This window comes from Magallana gigas, chromosome 1, assembly GCF_963853765.1.
Source record: "Magallana gigas chromosome 1, xbMagGiga1.1, whole genome shotgun sequence".
Classification (NCBI taxonomy): domain Eukaryota; kingdom Metazoa; phylum Mollusca; class Bivalvia; order Ostreida; family Ostreidae; genus Magallana; species Magallana gigas.
In genome coordinates this window covers 71699948-71718085 of record NC_088853.1, presented here as the reverse complement: position 1 = coordinate 71718085, position 18138 = coordinate 71699948, and the positions used below count along the sequence as shown (strand labels likewise).

General features: G+C 32.5%; 1 protein-coding gene across 1 annotated transcript in view; it reads left to right on the top strand.

Annotated features, from left to right (window-relative positions):
• The window catches only part of LOC117684045 (uncharacterized), a 365862-nt gene extending 348161 nt beyond the window's left edge, over positions 1-17701 (top strand). The window contains exon 9 of the transcript XR_010710683.1: positions 17687-17701. The gene's annotated coding sequence lies outside the window, so the exon portion shown is untranslated. The remainder of the gene's footprint in view (positions 1-17686) is intronic.
• The last annotated feature ends 437 nt before the right edge of the window (positions 17702-18138 follow it).

Here is an 18138-nt window from a genome sequence, read left to right as displayed (position 1 = left end):
CATATCAAGAAACAAATTCGGTAAACTATATTCATTATTGCTACGCAAAGGTTATGTGACGTTAATTTCTGTGATCTGATGAGTCGTTTAATAGTTAGGTTACGTTTATTTCTGATCAGACATTTAATAATTTCTATCTTAATTATTAGACACAGTTATTTTTCATCCAAAAGTTGTGAAAACGCAATTGAAGGAACAAAAATACTCAACAACAGCCAAAACTTCCAAATGTATGCTACGACATAAAACTTGAAGTATTTAATGGCGTCTATTTAAATTATCAGAGACACTGGTTTTTTTTTTTATCCAAAAGTTCTGATCATGCAATTAAAGGTACGTGCAGTCAACACTTAACAGCAGACAGAAATTCAAATTGTATACGGCGACATTTAAAGCTTAAATTATTTGTCATTCAATACGAGTCTTAGGTTCTATCAACATTCAAAACCTCTAATAAATAGATCGGTGTATGTGATTATCTTCGTTTTACTTCATATAATCATCAATCGATCAAGGACCAAGGTTCGTAGACTGTGGAAAAACCTTTAAAATACCGATCTCGCCATACTCGGTCATATAAAGAGTTTAAATCCCTTAACACAATGACCCTGTCGTTCTTAACAAAATGCCCCACAGAAGATGTACGTCGCATGTAGAAAATGCATATAGAAAAAGACAATGTTCATGGCGTAGTTTTAAAGCAGCAGATCGCATTGTACTCAGAATTTATAGATATTTACAGAGTCCCTAGTACCCGATGAGTATGTGGATTCCTATGAAAGGTAAAACAGTTTCTCATATACGTGTAGTTCAAAGAAACTTCAATATAAGAATTAAGGTAATGTTTGAGGCATTCAATAAGCGTTTTTATTTTCTCACTCATTTGTAACGGTATGGAAAAATTCAGAAAACACTGTACAGTACTGATGTAAATATGATGTAATTTACTAAACATGATTCAAGAAGTGTTTAAGTACAGTTTTTTGTTTTCTCTTATACCCAGTTAGTATACAAAATCTATATATCAATGTAATGAATGCATTAATTAGATCAGAGAGTTACTTTTTCACTTGTTTAATCGTGACTTACTCTCTACATTAGTGCTTTGTGTTTTGTAAGAGATATTTATACCAAAGATACATCTGTTTTATTGATAAATCCTTCTTAAAATGAAAAGAATGGATTGGCTACAGTCTTCTTTTAATGCATAAACACCTACCGGTTTCTTGTTTGCTCACGAAAATCAAAAGCAGAATAAATATCGTGAATGTGTTTTGTTTACTTCTGAATCCTCATGATTTATCATAAATTACTTTAAGGAATTTACGCTGAAAATATTTAAAATTATTTTACTTCGAAAGATTTACTCATTTGTTTATCAATTATGAGTGTTATTTTCCACTGTTCCATTGAACACAGGTATCATTTATTCATTACATTTATATATTGCTACTAAATATTTTGTTCAATATTTTTTTTCCGGACAATTAAGATAAATTGATAATATTTCACTATCTTCAAAGGAAGCGTGCGTGTAACCATAATATTTAGAGATGACGTGTATTGTATAAGTGTATTATGTTAACAAGTCTTGATACAAAAGTCAGACACAAATATTATAGGTTAACAAATAGCTGATACTCGGTGCAACGAAACAAAAATAAGAAAATGTTTCTTTCATGGGAATGTACTTAATTTTATTACTAACTTGATGCATGGCATTAAATCAGTGTCTGTAAATAATTGTCTACTCACAATTAATGCAAAAAACGCATCAGTGCGAACGCCAAATGAACAATCGCATTCTTACAATTAATATCGATGCCTGGCCCGAGCTGAATAATATCTTTTTGTGTCTGGTCTCTCTCTCTCCCTCTCTCTCTCTCTCTCCCCCCCTCTCTCTCTCTCTCTCTCTCTCTCTCTCTCTCTCTCTCTCTCTCTCTCTCTCTCTCTTCTATCTATGAAATATTTTAAACATTTAAAAAAAAACAAAACGTATAATTGAGTATAAATGAGTCGGGTTTGTTCAAAATAGCCAGGAAGCAGGCACACGTATATCAAATAATGTGCCGTCCTATGCCGTCGGTAAATATATACATGATTTAATGCGTATCAAGTCCACATTGCACTCTTTGATGTACGCAATAAACTAGAATATATCAGTTTTATTGTTTCATACAATTCTAACAATTAGTCAAATCAAGTCAGTAACGTGTGCCTTTTAAAGCAATAAAGCTTTTTAATTGTATTATACTCCTTTATGAATTGATTTAAAAATCACAATGTCACGTCAGTTTGACAACCCTTGGTATTATCGATATATTTATCTTTGATTCAGTCAATACTCAAAAGGATTGTAGAAGTAGATAATTTAAAATTGCATTATACCCAATGCTTTAAAAGGACTCCATTCGAAAATGGTTAATTGGCCGTTTAATAAAGTCTTACCGACCTGTACACACGGTATATAATTTGATGTTTCAAATTCCAAGTCATAGTTTTTTCAATCCTGACAACATTCTTTGTGGAATTTTACTATTTCAGACTCGGGGTAGATACATGTACATACATGTATACATTTTCATCTCATGTATATAAACAACGATTTTTCTGGCTACTTCACGTAAAGACTGTCAAATTCAAATACTCTGTCTGTTTGTCAGTCTCTCTCTCTCTCTCTCTCTCTCTCTCTCTCTCTCTCTCTCTCTCTCTCTGTAAATAACAACTTAGAATACATCAGTTGTATTGTTTTATATTATATTGACAATTGATCAAATCAAGTTATCCAGTTGAACCTATACATATTAAATACAGTAAGACATACAAATGGTACTTATCAATTTTAATTATTCACAGAGTTCGATGTTTGTTTGCATAATATGAAAATATTTCCCTAAATTACACATTTCCTGAAGTAGTTGAAGAATATAATAATTGTATAACTTTACATACACTTGGTTTAAGGGAGTAGTATTTTTGTGAGTTTATTTTAATCAACTTTCCTATGCAGTTACTCTGGCAAACCGTAAGTGAAACAGTGTTTGGGCCAAAGCACAAATCAGCATCGCTGACAACATATAGTTCTAATCGATATACTCGATAGTATATTCTAAAGACTTGTTTTCAAGGAAATTTCCATAGATACCTAGTGGATTGTCAGAATTTAAATGAAACGAACAATTTAAATATCAATTGTAGTCGGACGTTGTATGTATTCCTACGCCAGAGATCAATATAGTCTTGTTCAACCAGACGCTCGACTGTCTCCGTAAATATCCGACAAGCACAGAGTCTCTCTCGCGTGTTGGATATAGCCGAACGTCGATCTGGTTGAACGAGACTAGAATTCAATATTGCCCGAATCCATGCAATTTCTCAGAACTATTTCGATTACTGATACGTAGTTTGATGGAATTATTTGTTTGAATATTACACAACAAGATTCATATGGGGTTTTCACGAGATTCCTGTCGGAGAATTTGTATTATAAAAATATGCGTAATTCAAATAGTAAAGAAAAATACTTACTATGCAAAAAAAAAAAAAACAACAAAAAACATATAGTTTATTTGAAAAAAAATAATAATCGATAAAATCCCGTCAGTACTTCAGTACTCTGATTTAATATACTTTTCTCAAAACTACGAAGTGGTGAACAAATAAGTAAAAAAATGGAACCCATCTTTAATTACATTTAAGTTGCAAAAGTCACGTTTTCGACAATCACGTGTTAAATTATTACAACTCCATTAAAAATGAAACATCTTAATATATTTAACAGTCGTATACATCGTAACAATGTCACGTGGTATCTCAGTCCTCTATACAATCAGTTAAACAAATCGTGTAACAACGTTTGACAACCCTTGGTATTATAGATACATGTATATTAATCTTTTAGTCAAGCCACTGCTCAAAACGATCGTAGAATTAGATAGATTTTTCCCGCACACAATGATTAAATGTCCTCTTTACAACGTATGAGCGACATTTACACACGGTGATTTGATGTATCAAGTTGCCAACATTTGGTTATCTCGTAATAAATATTTACTCTTTAAGACTCGGGATTAGTGATTTTCAGTTTAGTATTTTAAATGCAGCAATGCAGTAATGTAGCTTTCTTTAACTCAAATATTTAATATTGATATTTTATCTAAAATGAACAATGATAATAGCAACCACCTCAAAAACCAATATATCGAAATGTAAACTCAAAGCAGAGCAAACACGGACCTCTAAAGAAATAGAGGTAGGAGCATGTGCCTAGAAGAAGTATGCATCCCCTGCCGACCGGTCGCATCTGCCTTGTGCTCATTGTCAAGATCATGAAAACGAAAGAAACCGTAGTCAGTGGTGTATAAATAATCGTCTAACAAGTATGTAAAACGTCAGTCATCATGTGACCTGATGAAACATTGTACTTGCTGACAGGGTCTTAGTATCGACCATAGAACTTGTTTAAAGATGTTTTTAATATACATGTTATATATTTAGTACTCCCATTAGGTCAAAAGTATGAGCATTGAGACATTATCTCAAATTTATTGAATGTCCTGTTAAAAGGACCTCGACATGATTTGAGATTAATACTTTAATTTTCTTTTTTATGAATAAAATAGTTCAATTTTGCATTCTGGATGATTTTAAAAACAGGATAAACTTATGTAATGTGTTCATACAGATTAAAATCATTAACAGGAAACACTTTTTGATTGAAACGTATACCAATACACCTGTAAACATTAACAAAACTCGAGCTATGTTAACAAACGAAATAATTGAGAATTCTTAATCTCGCTTATAACTCTATATTCGACTTTTAAATTTTGAATAAGCATCCCATTCAACTATATCACCGTTCAAGGCATTTAAAGTAGAAAAATAGAATTTTAAAAAAAAATAGCTGAAGTCCTGCCTATGCTTCTTTGATAAAATTTGACTAACACTTACACACGGTAATTTTAAACATATGCACACTTAAACATGTACCAAAGTTTTAAGATTTGTCTTTGTATTCTATACTTTGACAATTGGTAAAATCAGGTCGATGACGTGAGCCTTTTTAAAAATATTAAAACATCGGAATGATATCATATTTTTTTTTACGGATTGATTTAAAAGTCGTGTACATCGTCACAAGACCGCGTGGTATGCCAGTCCTCTATGCAATCAGTTTAAAAGATCCTGTTACAACGTGTGACAACCCTTGGGATTATCGACATATTAATTTTAAGCGTAGTCATTGCTAAAAAAAATAAGATCGTTAGATATGATAAACTTACATTGCATTAAACTCATTGCTTCAAAAAGTATCCATCATAAAATGATAAAATGTCCTCTTTATAAAGTCTAGGCGACATTTTCACACGGCAATTGTTTGATTTTATGTAGCAAGCTTCCAACAATTGCTTAACTATTCTAAAGACATTTTTTATGGAACTTTATTCTTTAATATTCATCAACAAAAATAGATTATGAAAAAAATATAAATCTTATTAATGTATTTTATCCATTAAGCCCATTCAGTTAAAGTATGAGTATTGCAACATTATCAAAACATAATTAAATGTCCTGTTAAAGGGACATAACCACGGTTTGAGATTAACATTTACATGTCACTATGTTAGTATAATACAGTTTAATTGTGAAACGGTTTTATTCTCGTTTTTTATGTATCCAATAATTTAGAAATGCATTATGAATGATTCACAAACAGGATAAACTTATGCAATGTGTTCATTAATAAAATATTCGGTAATTAAAAACACTATTCCATTTAAACGTTTACCAATAAACATGTTAACAATAACAATACTCGAACTTTGTTTACAAACAAGATAATTGAAAGCGCTCTGCATCTCGCTTGAAACTTGATACTTGACTTTCAAATTTCGGCGAAGCATTTCAATCACCGATATTAACCGCTCTGGACATTAAATACAAAAAAAATAATAAAAGGACAAGACCGTACAAGGCCTGATAAATCCCCCATTCCAAGGATTTTGAAATGACATATGGACATATAAAAATTCTTTATATTTGAAGCTGTGCATAAGTACATGTTCATGTATAATATATAACTGCATTCTCTAACAAATACGTAATATACAATAATACATGCACTTGCTACTTATCCCTTTGTTTTATTTGATGCTTTCTTAGCATTACAGCATGATCTCATATGTGCTACCGCTATTTTTATCCGACAGTGTATGCACAGATTGTGAACATTACGTAATTGTTGTCATTTAATAAATGGTCTTAAATTATTTTTACATAATAATTCAATAAAAAAGCAAAACATGTTTTACTTAAATACAAATGAATTAAAAATAAAACTCCGTTTACACGATTCGAACACCCTCTCCATGGAGAAGGATGGAATACAAGCCTCCACCTATCACACTGAGATACGTTGACAAAATAGAGTACGTGTGAATAAATTCTTTGACAATCATTAATAAAGTAAATTGTTTTTGGTGAAAATCACAACTTTGACCCATTATGGGTCTAGGCTCCATTTTAATAAATCTGTAATAAAGACCAATATAAACTTATTCTTTAAATAAAAGTACCTTTAGGATGGAGTCAGGGCCCATTCATACCTAATTTTGCAATTAAGACAAAGAACGGCGTGCAGCTTAATTTGAAAACCTATACTTGTCGTATTAATAGAATGAAATCACAATATTGACTTTCATCGTGAAAATTATAATGAAAACAATGCATACAAGTCAAAAATTTATCTTTTTACTTGAATTGAAATTTTTTCGTCCTCATTGCTCCGAGTGGGGGATATACAACGCCTTGTACGCCCCTGTTCTTTAAAAAAAAATGAACTGAAGTTGTGTCAAAGCCACTTTAATCAAGCCTGACTGACATTTCCACGCGGTGATTCTATACAAAAAAATATTTACATGTATCAAACATCTACAAAAATATATTTACATGTATCAACCATTTACAAAAATACATGTATATGTATCAAACATCTACAATAATACATTTACATATATCAAACATCTACAAAAATACATTTACATGTATCAACCATTTACAAAAATACATGTATATGTATCAAACATTTACAAAAATACATGTATATGTATCAAACATCTACAAAAATACATTTACATGTATCAAACATCTACAAAAATACATTTACATGTATCAAACATCTAACAAGTGTCTTTATATTCTAAACAATTAGTTTAACCAATCTTGTTACAAAGTCTGACAACCCGTGGTAGTATCTATAAATTAATCTTTGGTTTAGTCAATACTCAAAAAGATCCTAGAAATAGATAGATTTGATTTGTATTCTATTATCATACCCACTGCTGAAAAAGATATTGTGCATATTGTGACATCACCATGATTGTTTTCTTTATAAACTCTGACTGACATTATTACACGGTAAGTTGATGTATCAGGCTTACACCAATTATTAATCTACTCTAAGTACATTCATAGTCGAAATTTATCTCTTTAGGACTCGGGCCGTAGTAAGCATTTTTTATTTTGATCTTTTTGCTGCAATGTAGTATTATGTAACAACAACAAGCTAATTAAATAAACTTTTTTTATAGTCTACCCATTACGTCCATTGAATTTAAAGATTTAAAGTGTGACACAATCACACAATAATTAAATGCCCTTCTATTTAAGAATTGGTTTATGATCTCCATTCGGGAGAATAATCAACACATGTCACGTGACTATCAATTCAGAGGACAACTCTAAGTGTCATAAAAAGTAGCATTCACTGTTGTAATTGTTTACATTAACGTCTTTCTTTAACTAATTTATTAACTGATTATGGACGTTAGTAAGTTAGTAAAATTCGCTAAATTACTGTTAATGTACAAAAGTACGTTAGCTAAAAGAAACAACCAAATCGTGTACTGTGAAACTAATCTAATTGAATAAACCTTATCTATATTCTACTTATTACATCCATTAAATTTAAAGAGTGATTATTGTGGCCCCTTCATACAATAATTAAATGTCCTGTTATTGAAGTCTGACCGAGTCTTAAACACGATGACATATCAGTATTCTAACAATTGTCTTTCACGCTGTGACCACACACACTATGTCGGGTCTGGCCTTGAGTTGTTGTTCATCTGAAACTGTTGGTTCTGTATATCTATATCGCCAGGCAGGTAAAAATAAGAGGAGAGGGGAGGGAGACTTTTCACTTTTTGGAAATATATTTTTTTTAACAAATATTGTAAAAAAAAAAATAAAAATAAAAGGACACCTCTCCCATTTTGGGGGCAAAATTTTAAGTTAAGGTAAACACAACTGAAAATATGTAGACATATAGGATTGCTTTAGAAGTCATCTGTGACATGAGTTCCATCTCTTTGTACATGACATTTTGTGTTACAGAAGTAGATCTACCATCACACCCACTGTACGGAAATTCCTGCACTGGATCCACGCAACCACTCTGCAAATTCCTGGATCCACCACGCCTTCTTCCTCTAGGTTTGGAATTTTCATAATATTTATGATTTCGTGTTTAGCCCCTCCCCCCCCCCCCCTGCACATTTAAAAAGAAAAGTTTTCTTTGAGCTAATGCTGGTTAATAACTAAAATCTAAAATATAGATGAGATTAAATGATAAAGAAAAGTAAGTTGATGATAAAATACATTTAAAAGTAAATATTCCAATAACTTTTTTTGTATTTTTGAATGATTCATTATCGGGACCAAAACGACTTGGGGTCGAAACTGTTGGATGCCGAAATGACTAACATCACTGTGACGTATATTGAACAGACGATATATCATAGAAAAATGTAGAAAGAAAAACGAAGGATATTTTTACCCATTTGGATTGATAGTTGTTCCTCGTGTAAGAAATGAATGTACAGGTTTGTTCAAATGCTGTTTATATTGTACAATTTGATCTACCTGTGGAATTATTTATGCGAGCGAACACAGGATAGAAAGTCTCGAATTTCCTCTATAGTATAATCCAACTTTGTACAAATGAATAAGTTTCTATGTATGTTACCAGTACCAGTACACGTTTTTCAAAGATACAGTGGGTGAGTGGAAGAAAAAGACAGACGTGGTCATCAGGCTACGTAATTCCTGTTACCTTTGGGCCAGTGTTCTGGTATTAAATCATTCTTGAAGTAAATTAATGTGTACTGGTGTCAGATAAAATTTTTGTTAGGGGCCCCTGTACTGTACTTGTATATACGTATGTGTGTCTAGCACGTTATGATAATTTGTAACGTATGCACACACCGTTACAGTTGTGAGACCACATCTTTAAAAACATAATGATTCAATGCTTATATTTACGTTTTTAAACATTTATTTCTTTCCCTCAAATATGATTTGTTTTTTAAAAGCTCTGACTTATTCAACGAGTAATGCGATATTAACAGAATAGCCATTGTGATTGGAACAGCCAAATTATGCTGACAAAAATAGTCCACAGCGTTTTAAGGTAAAGGTCCATACCCCACTTGATAAGTAAAATGCGTACATATTTTTTTCATATATGAGTATATGTTCTTATTAAATTTTACTCAGTTGGCTGGTCCATCGGTATTATTTAAGCTATGGCGGTTGTTAAAAATAGAACCGATTGCGGAAAATGGCGCTTTTTTCATACATAACGAATATATAAGCCTTAGCCTGAAATTTTACATTCACAAAATCATTTCTTGACTTTTATCCTATGTAAAATGAAGGAATCATTATTTCAAAACAAATTATTATTTTTCATTTGCTTATTTATTGAAATATAGATACATCTGCTTACAAATGAGATAAAATGAATTAAATTTTCAAAGCGAATTTAAGCTCTTGAAATTTTATTTACATACAGAATTCTCTGAAATATTGATATTATTTACTCTTTAACGTCCTTAATTAATACGAAATAAAATTACCCAAAGGACCGGCCTTTTCAGGATCACAATGGGCGTATTTTTGGTAAAAATCATTAAAATATATATTTAAAAAAAAGATCCGTAAAAATAAAATTGTGCATAGGTTTATTATTTCATCACTCTAAAAAATATGTTTAGATTATTGTTAAATAGAAAACATGATTTAAACAAACTGTTGATTAATCTGTATTATTTAATTAGCAAAATATGGTTCTTTTTGGAATCGGTAAGTATTATGGATCGAGATCGGTATTTAGAAATTGCAGTCACAGGCGTGGATAATGCTAACTACCTGATATGCTTTCAAAACAAACCTCTATTCAACCTTTTTTTAACTGGTTTAAAGTATGTTCTTAAAATGAAATAACTTTTCTTAAGCGTAACGTTATGATTTTAATTCTAAAAACATTTTTTTTGTGTGGAAAATATATATATGCTCGTTTCTAAGCGAAAAGGATAAAGATGATATCTGTCAAATTATTTCCCCTTTTGTATTTATCTCCCTTATGCACTTGAATAGATCTTGGTCAGGATTCAATTTTGGATGTTTATAGACTTTCGGGGATTAATGTTCAAATATTTGGATTAAATTCAACCTTATAATGCATTGATGTTTATGCAGGAAAACAGTAAGAGGTCTATATTTTCAAAACGAGTACGCAATCGACACAACCCAGTCAAGTTTTCATTTCGCTGATTCCCTAATTTATTGCAGTTGTCAGGATTTTTAATAGATTTGCTTTGAATCAATATCTAGGTCAGCTTGATTTCAGAACAAATTAGACCCGGCCTCGTTAAATTACACCTTTTAACGTTAGCTCTCAATTAGAACGGGCACGGATAAGACGTAATAACACGTGAATTACGTCAGACGTTGTTTTGTGACGTATGGATAATTACCTTAAATTCTAATAACACAATTTTATTTTTCTTTCTGTGATTTAATGAAATTACTTTTGGTACACTAAGAAATTAATCAATCGAATTCATTTAACCGTCAAAATGTATTGACATCAATGAAATATTAATCAGCGTAAGTATAATATCAGGTCGTAATCCGGTTTGAAGTCGCGAGAAGAGTCAGTTCAAGTTCTTCCAGAAATACTTAAGGAAAACTGAATGTATTCCTACGCACCAGATTTTGTGAATGGGTCTTTTGTGTTATGCGTAAATATCACTCAAATCAACCAATGCAATTTAATAGGGGGAAAGAAAGTGAATGTCAATATATCTAGCTATTCTGGCACTGTACCAGTTATTGGCTAAAATTTAACTTTTTCTTTTTGTATTTTCCTTATTTCTCGATATTTTTGGATAAAACTTGACATACTTTAAATGGTGAGCTCCTTATTTATCAATCTGTTGTATTATATCATTATTTAGCACCTAAAAACATCTTGTTTTATGCTTTATAGCACGCCTTTAACTTGCCGAGATTTAACGGTTTACCATATTAATTAGTGAAATCTTTTTGTTTATACATGTTAAATATATTGATATTATTAGCTCACCTGAGCTGAAAGCTCAAGTGAGCTATTCTGATCAAATTTTGTCTGTCGTCCGTCTGTCCGTAAACTTTCTACATTTTCAACATCTTCTCAAGAATTAATGGGCCAATTTAAACCAAACTTGAAACAAATCATTCTTAGGCAATGGGGATTCAAAGTTGTGAAAATTAAGGGCCACACCCGTTTTCAAGGGGAGATAATAAGAAATTAATAAGAATATTTTAAAATTCTTCTTCTCAAGAACCATAAAGCCAGGAAAGCTGAAACTTGGGTGGAAGCATCCTCAGGTAGTGTAGATACAACGTTTTGAAATTCATGAACCCCGGGGGTAGGGTGGGGCCACAATGGGGGCTTGAAGTTTTACATAGGAATATATAGAGTAAATCTTAAAAATCTTCTTCTCAGAAACTATTCAGCCAGGATTGCTGAAACTTTCTGTGGCATCCTCAGGTAGTGTAGATTCCAAGTTGTGAAAATCATGACCCCCGGGGGTAGGGTGGGGCCACAATGGGGGGTTGAAGTTTTACATAGGAATATATAGAGTAAATCTTTAAAAATCTTCTTCTCAAAAACTAATCAACCAGGAAAGCTGAAACTTGTATGGCATTATCCTCAGGAAGTGTAGATTCCAAGTTGTGAAAATCGTGATCCCTGGGGGTAGGGTGGGCCACATTGGGGGGGGGGTGTTAAAGATTTGCATAGGAATATATAGAGTGAATCTTTAAAATTCTTTTTCTCAGAAACTAATCAATTGGCTCCAGGACAATTTTTCTGCCTCACAAGAAGGTTCAGAGTTGATGTAGCTTTATATCCCATATATAAACAACTTTTAAGGATCTTTTTGAGTACTGCAATACTCATTATGTGATATGACTATAAAATAATCCTGTTAGAAAAGGGACTAATGATTATAAACATAAGAATATCCAGGGGGGAAAATGGATTTTATTTATACAGAATCTACATGTATTATTGTACATTGTCTAGATAGTTTGTATTATGACTCCATTAAACTCATTTTATCATACCTATTGTTCCTCAGGTGAGCAATGTGGCCCATGGGCCTCTTGTATTTTAAATCTAAGAAGGGATATTATAACATATCAGAAAGAGGAAATGTTTAATTTTTAAATTATTACGTCACTTCCCCTACATCGTTTGAGCACATGTATAAAACATATTAAACAAAGTTTTCAAGCAAACTTACTTTTCTTTATTCGAAGCAGACAACTGAATTTAAAAATAAATCTTGGGTCTGAGCTGATAACTGAATTTTTTTTTCAAATTCGTTGGCCAATGTGATGTAAGATTTCATTAGTTTAAATCATGAGTATAATTTATTCTTTAAGCTGACAGACTAAACTTTATGAAAATACATGAATCAATGTCGGCCTTCATTTAATACTTATGTCATTTTGGAAAAAATAGAATTCAAAATGATTACTATATTACCACTTAAGCATAAAGTTATATAGAATATTACACCACTCTGTGCATGTTATACAGTAAATTCCTTATTTTACGTAGTTAATTCACAATTGATCCGTTGTGCATCAAATCATGAGAGTATGAAATTGTGAACGCCAAATTTTTATCATAGTTCCCGAATAATTAGGAATCTACAGTATTGAAGTTGTTTACAATATGTATCAACTTAATAAATGTTCATTGAGGTTGAACTTAAGATCAGATGACACGTTCTTCGAGCATCTTTTTAGTATCTCTCGTATGAAGAGTTCCGATAAAAATTATTACTTTTATAATTATTTTTAAAATGATAAAAATTTACTTGTAAAAGGATACATGTCTAGATGACCGGGTCAGTGGTTAGAGCAGTGGCTGCTCACAGCAAAGACCTTAGGTTTTAGAGGTCATGAGTTCAAAGCCCGGCCTGGCCGAGGTAGAGTTCCAATACACTGAATTTTGCTGTACTGTAAAATTATTTTATATTAGAAATCCAGGTGCATTTTCAAGTATTAAGATTAAAAAAAAAGTTGGAAAACCAGCTGTAAAATATTAGTAAATTCCTGAAAAAAGTTTAATAAAATTGAGGAACGTGTCGTCTGACCTTAAGGACAATATATATCAATTTAAATGTTTATGTAAAGACTTTCATGAATCAATGTTGACCTTTCTTACTTATCTGAGTTTTAAAAAAATGAAATTAACGAGGCCGGGTCTAATTTGTTCTGTCCTAGATTTTTGGATGAAACTTTTTACATGAATTTCTACTGATATAATTATTATTTTAAGATTAAAAAATAAGACATTTGCCACACCGTTTGTTTAGGGGGTCTTCTCAAAGTGTGTTAATCTTTAACATAGGACCCTATGGGATTTTTCTTGAAATGTATCAATTTTGCATATTTTTGTAATTTTTTCAAAACTTCTGCCCTAGGGATTTCTTTTTCTGTTCTACATATTAAAGTTATTGCTAAAAGGCATCTAATGGTCAAATAAAAAAAACCTTTTACCTCCTGGTTTGTTCCAGGGGTCTTATCAAAGTTGATTTTTGTATGCCCAATTTCCCAGATTCGTCAGATAATGGCTATTTTTTTATTTGACAAAAGCGGAAAAGGTGATCTAAATAGTATTATTAAAACATTCAGACATATTTAAGTAATAAAAATATATATAACATCACATATTAAGGGTCATTGATATAAAATGCATGGTTTCTGTCTGAAATATATGAATTTAGCTATATTTAGGCGGGTTAAGAAAACGTGACAGAAGGCTAGGCTTGCTGAACCCTCTTCACGTTTTCGACCCGAGCCCAAATATAGCTTATACTTCGAGACAGTTATGTTTATTCCACAATATAACATTATTTTTACGCATCAAACGAGATATTTTCAACAATTTTCGCTGAATATCTGCAGTTGAAACTATCACGCCATGGCGTCAACCAAGCAAAAAGATGACGCCACAATACAAATGAAACGCTGCGTGAAAGCGTGCGTACTCGTTCTGTACTCGGCCTCGTTAATATCAGATATTGTCGCTGAAATATTTATTTAGAATATACTAGTATGTAATATTTTGTGGTCTCTTTACAGGTTCCTTGTGTAATGGGATGCAGTAAACTAATTGGCCAAAGAAAGAATAAATATGTGGTATAGTAGTTATGTTTTGTCACTTTTATTATGTAGTTAAACTCTGTATTTTTATGTCACCTGAGTCACTAGGATACCCATTTCTATCACAAGTTCGTTGTCGTGTGTCATTCATAGACATTATAGTATTCATCTTTTAACTGGATATGAGGGCAGTAGTCATTGTGTTATTCCTGGGGTAAGAACTGTTGCCCGAAGGCCTAGCTAGGTCGAGGACTGCATCTATTTCTTACCAAGGAACTGACAGTGTAACTATTGCCCTCATCCCCATTTGATGGTTGATCTGTAAACAAGAATAACATATCCTTGTGGTAATGTCAGGGCTGTGATAGTGTCCAATTATCTTCCTGTAGGACATTCAAACAATCAGCCAGGATAAGGGGGATAGCCAATCATATGTCACAAGCCAGTAGTTAATGTAAATGACCTCATAAATGATTTGGAAAGTTCTCATTTTACATATATTTGATAATAAGTTGTGTTTTGTTTTTTGATAACAGTTAAAGTTGTTAATATTAATGACCTCATATATAATTTGGAAAATCCCCATCTTAAATATATTTGATAATAAGGTGTGATTTGTTTTTTGATAACAGTAAAAGTCTGTTATCTACCAGGGGTAAAGACAAAACTGCATTTTACATGTAGTTTATACATTATCCATTGTAAATGAGAGCTCACTTTAGATAGTGTCACATTTAAGGTCAGGCGACACGTTCCTCCAGAATCATTTTTGTATCTCTTCGTAAGAAAGAGTTCCAAAAAAAGAATATAAATTTTATAATTATTTTAAAAATGATTAAAATTTAATTCGATATGGTTATGTGTCTCGATGGCCGAGTGGTTAGAACCGTGGCTGCTCACTGACAGAAGCGTATAGGTTCAAGAGGTCGTGAGTTCAAAGCCCCGCACCGGCCGAGATAGAGTTCCAATATAGTGAATTTTGCTGTGCTGAATATGTATTTATTTTTATATCAGCAATTCAAGTGTATTTTCAGGAAGATTATATAGGAAATTGCATACTCTAGCATTTTGCAGAAATGCCAGGTAAGGTACCCTAATCTTTTGCAAGAAAGCTTGTCAAAATAGTAGTAAACCATCAACAAATTCCTGGAAAAAGTTATCTAAAATTGTGGAACGTGTCGTCTGACCTTAACAAAAAAGTTACAATAGGATCAGACAAAATGCAAATTGGGTATCAAGCCCTCTTTTCTGAAACAGACCTAAAGCTTAGTTTATGTGATGTTGGTGAAAAGAACAAAGAAATCAAGACTACACATTTAACAGAAAAAGTCTGAGAGAGAGAGAGAGAGAGAGAGAGAGAGAGAGAGAGAGAGAGAGAGTACATAGGTTAGTGAAACAAGGAAGAGTTGGTGTCCATATTAGTGAGACAATCAGAGCAAGAGCTCATGTACATGCAGGAAAAGGGAATATCAGAGAGATAGAGCAAATATTTAGCAGAGAGATGGAGAGAAAATGATGATACACAAGTTCTCTTTCACCATTTCTCCCTCTGCTTGACGTGTACTCTTGCTGCTCTCTGACTTCATTGCTTCACCAGAACTTTTGCTCTTTCTCTCTGTCACTTTTTAGCAACATGTTCTCTTTATGTTTGTTCTTGATCTCTCTCTCTCTCTCACACACAACTTTCCCTCTTCATCTCTTTCTTTTTCTCTTTCACTTTTTCCCACTAATATTTACTCTTTCTCTCTCTTTCATCATTTCTTCTGCTAAATGTTTACTCTTGCTACTCTCTTTTACTTCTTTGCTTCACCAGAACTCTTTCTCTTACTTTTTTAGCAACATGTTCTCTTTATGTTTGGACTTGATCTCTCTCTCTCTCTCTCTCTCTCTCTCTCTCTCTCTCTCTCTCTCTCTCTCTCTCTCAAAACGTCTTTGTACAAAACACATGTACTCTATTTCACTTTGTTTATTGTAGATAGAGCAAATATTGGTGGGAAAAAGTAATAGAGAGAAAGAAAGAGAGAGTGTGTACATACATATGTTTGCATTAGAGAGAAATAGACACAGAAAGTGTGCATACATTGTGTAAAGACTGGAATAAATAGCACTTCTATTTCCTTAGCAGAGAATGTCTGAAAATAGTAGATGTTTCAGAGAGAGAGAGAGAGAGAGAGAGAGAGAGAGAGAGAGAGAGAGAGAGAGAGAAGGAGAGAGAGAGAGAGAGAGAGAGAGAGTTTAATGAAAAACATCAAAGATAGAGAGAGCAGAGAGCAAGAGTACATGTTCTTTAGAAAAGTGAATGAAAGAGAAAAGGAGAAAGTACCTATTTTGGAGAGAGAGTGAAAGAGCAAGAGTACATGTTAAACAGTGAATTTGAGAGAGAGAGAGAGAGAGAGAGAGAGAGAGAGAGAGAGAGAGAGAGAGCACTTGTAATAGTAAATGTGTGTGAGAGAGAGATTGTTGAATGAAGAATGTCAGAGATGGGCTTTATGATAGATTTGATCACGCCCCGACCGAAATTATCACCACATACTATTCAAAGAATGATTCTTTATTACTTATATTATATAATTTTTAGCCATCGAGAGAGAGAGAGAGAGAGAGAGAGAGAGAGAGAGAGAGAGCGAGAGAGAGAGAGAGAGCGAGAGAGAGAGAGCGTAGCTAGGCATATTTAATGAATGAGGTCAGAGATAGTAAGACAAAAAGAGCAAGAGTACATGTTGACCAGAAAAGAAATAGAGACAGAAAGAGAGAAAAAAGGAATACCATATTTTGTAGAGAGAGATAAAGTTAAAAAGTAAATGTTAGAGAGAGAGAGAGGGAGAGAGAGAGAGAGAGCATACTAAGCAGTGAATATATGATACAGATAGAGAAAAAAGAGAGAGGGAGAAAGTCACCAACGTTTAGCAGAAAATGGGAAAACGATTTTTTTTTAAAGTTTTAGCCCAAAAAATTATCTACTTGTCAAGTGTTTTTATTATCTGATGATAATAGACCATTATTTGTCTATGAATGAAAATATATTATCATTTTAAAATATAGTCTGGTTTAAATTGAATTATTCCTTACACACAAAATGATATTATATAATGATATTGTATAAATTTATTACATCATTAAAAAGTTTACAACGAATGTGGTTGACATAATTCTAAAATACTTTTTTTTTATTTAACAGGTTGTGATTCAAAGATATAGACATGGACACAGTAAGCTCCCCATATACAGTGCATAAGTGTTCTAAGTGTCCGGGGAACACAGAGTACCATTGTGTATCGTGTCCATGTGATCTGTGTCCCCAGTGTAAAGACAACCATGTAAAAGATCTCAAAACAATAGACCATGATGTTGTGTCACACCGTGATAAAATCAACTACATCCCAACACAAGAGATATGTGTGAGACATCCTAGCCATGTTTATATAAAGTACTGTGAACCTTGTGAACTCCCTGTCTGTTTCCACTGCAGAAAACATGGAACTCACAGACAACAAGATGTTGAAACAGTCTATAAAACAAAGCAACAACAACACAGAGGAACCATTCACACCATCAGAAGTGAGGCTCTCTTTTACAGACCTGTTCTCCTGTCACGAATCAAAACTGATTTCAAAACCTGTCACACAGAAT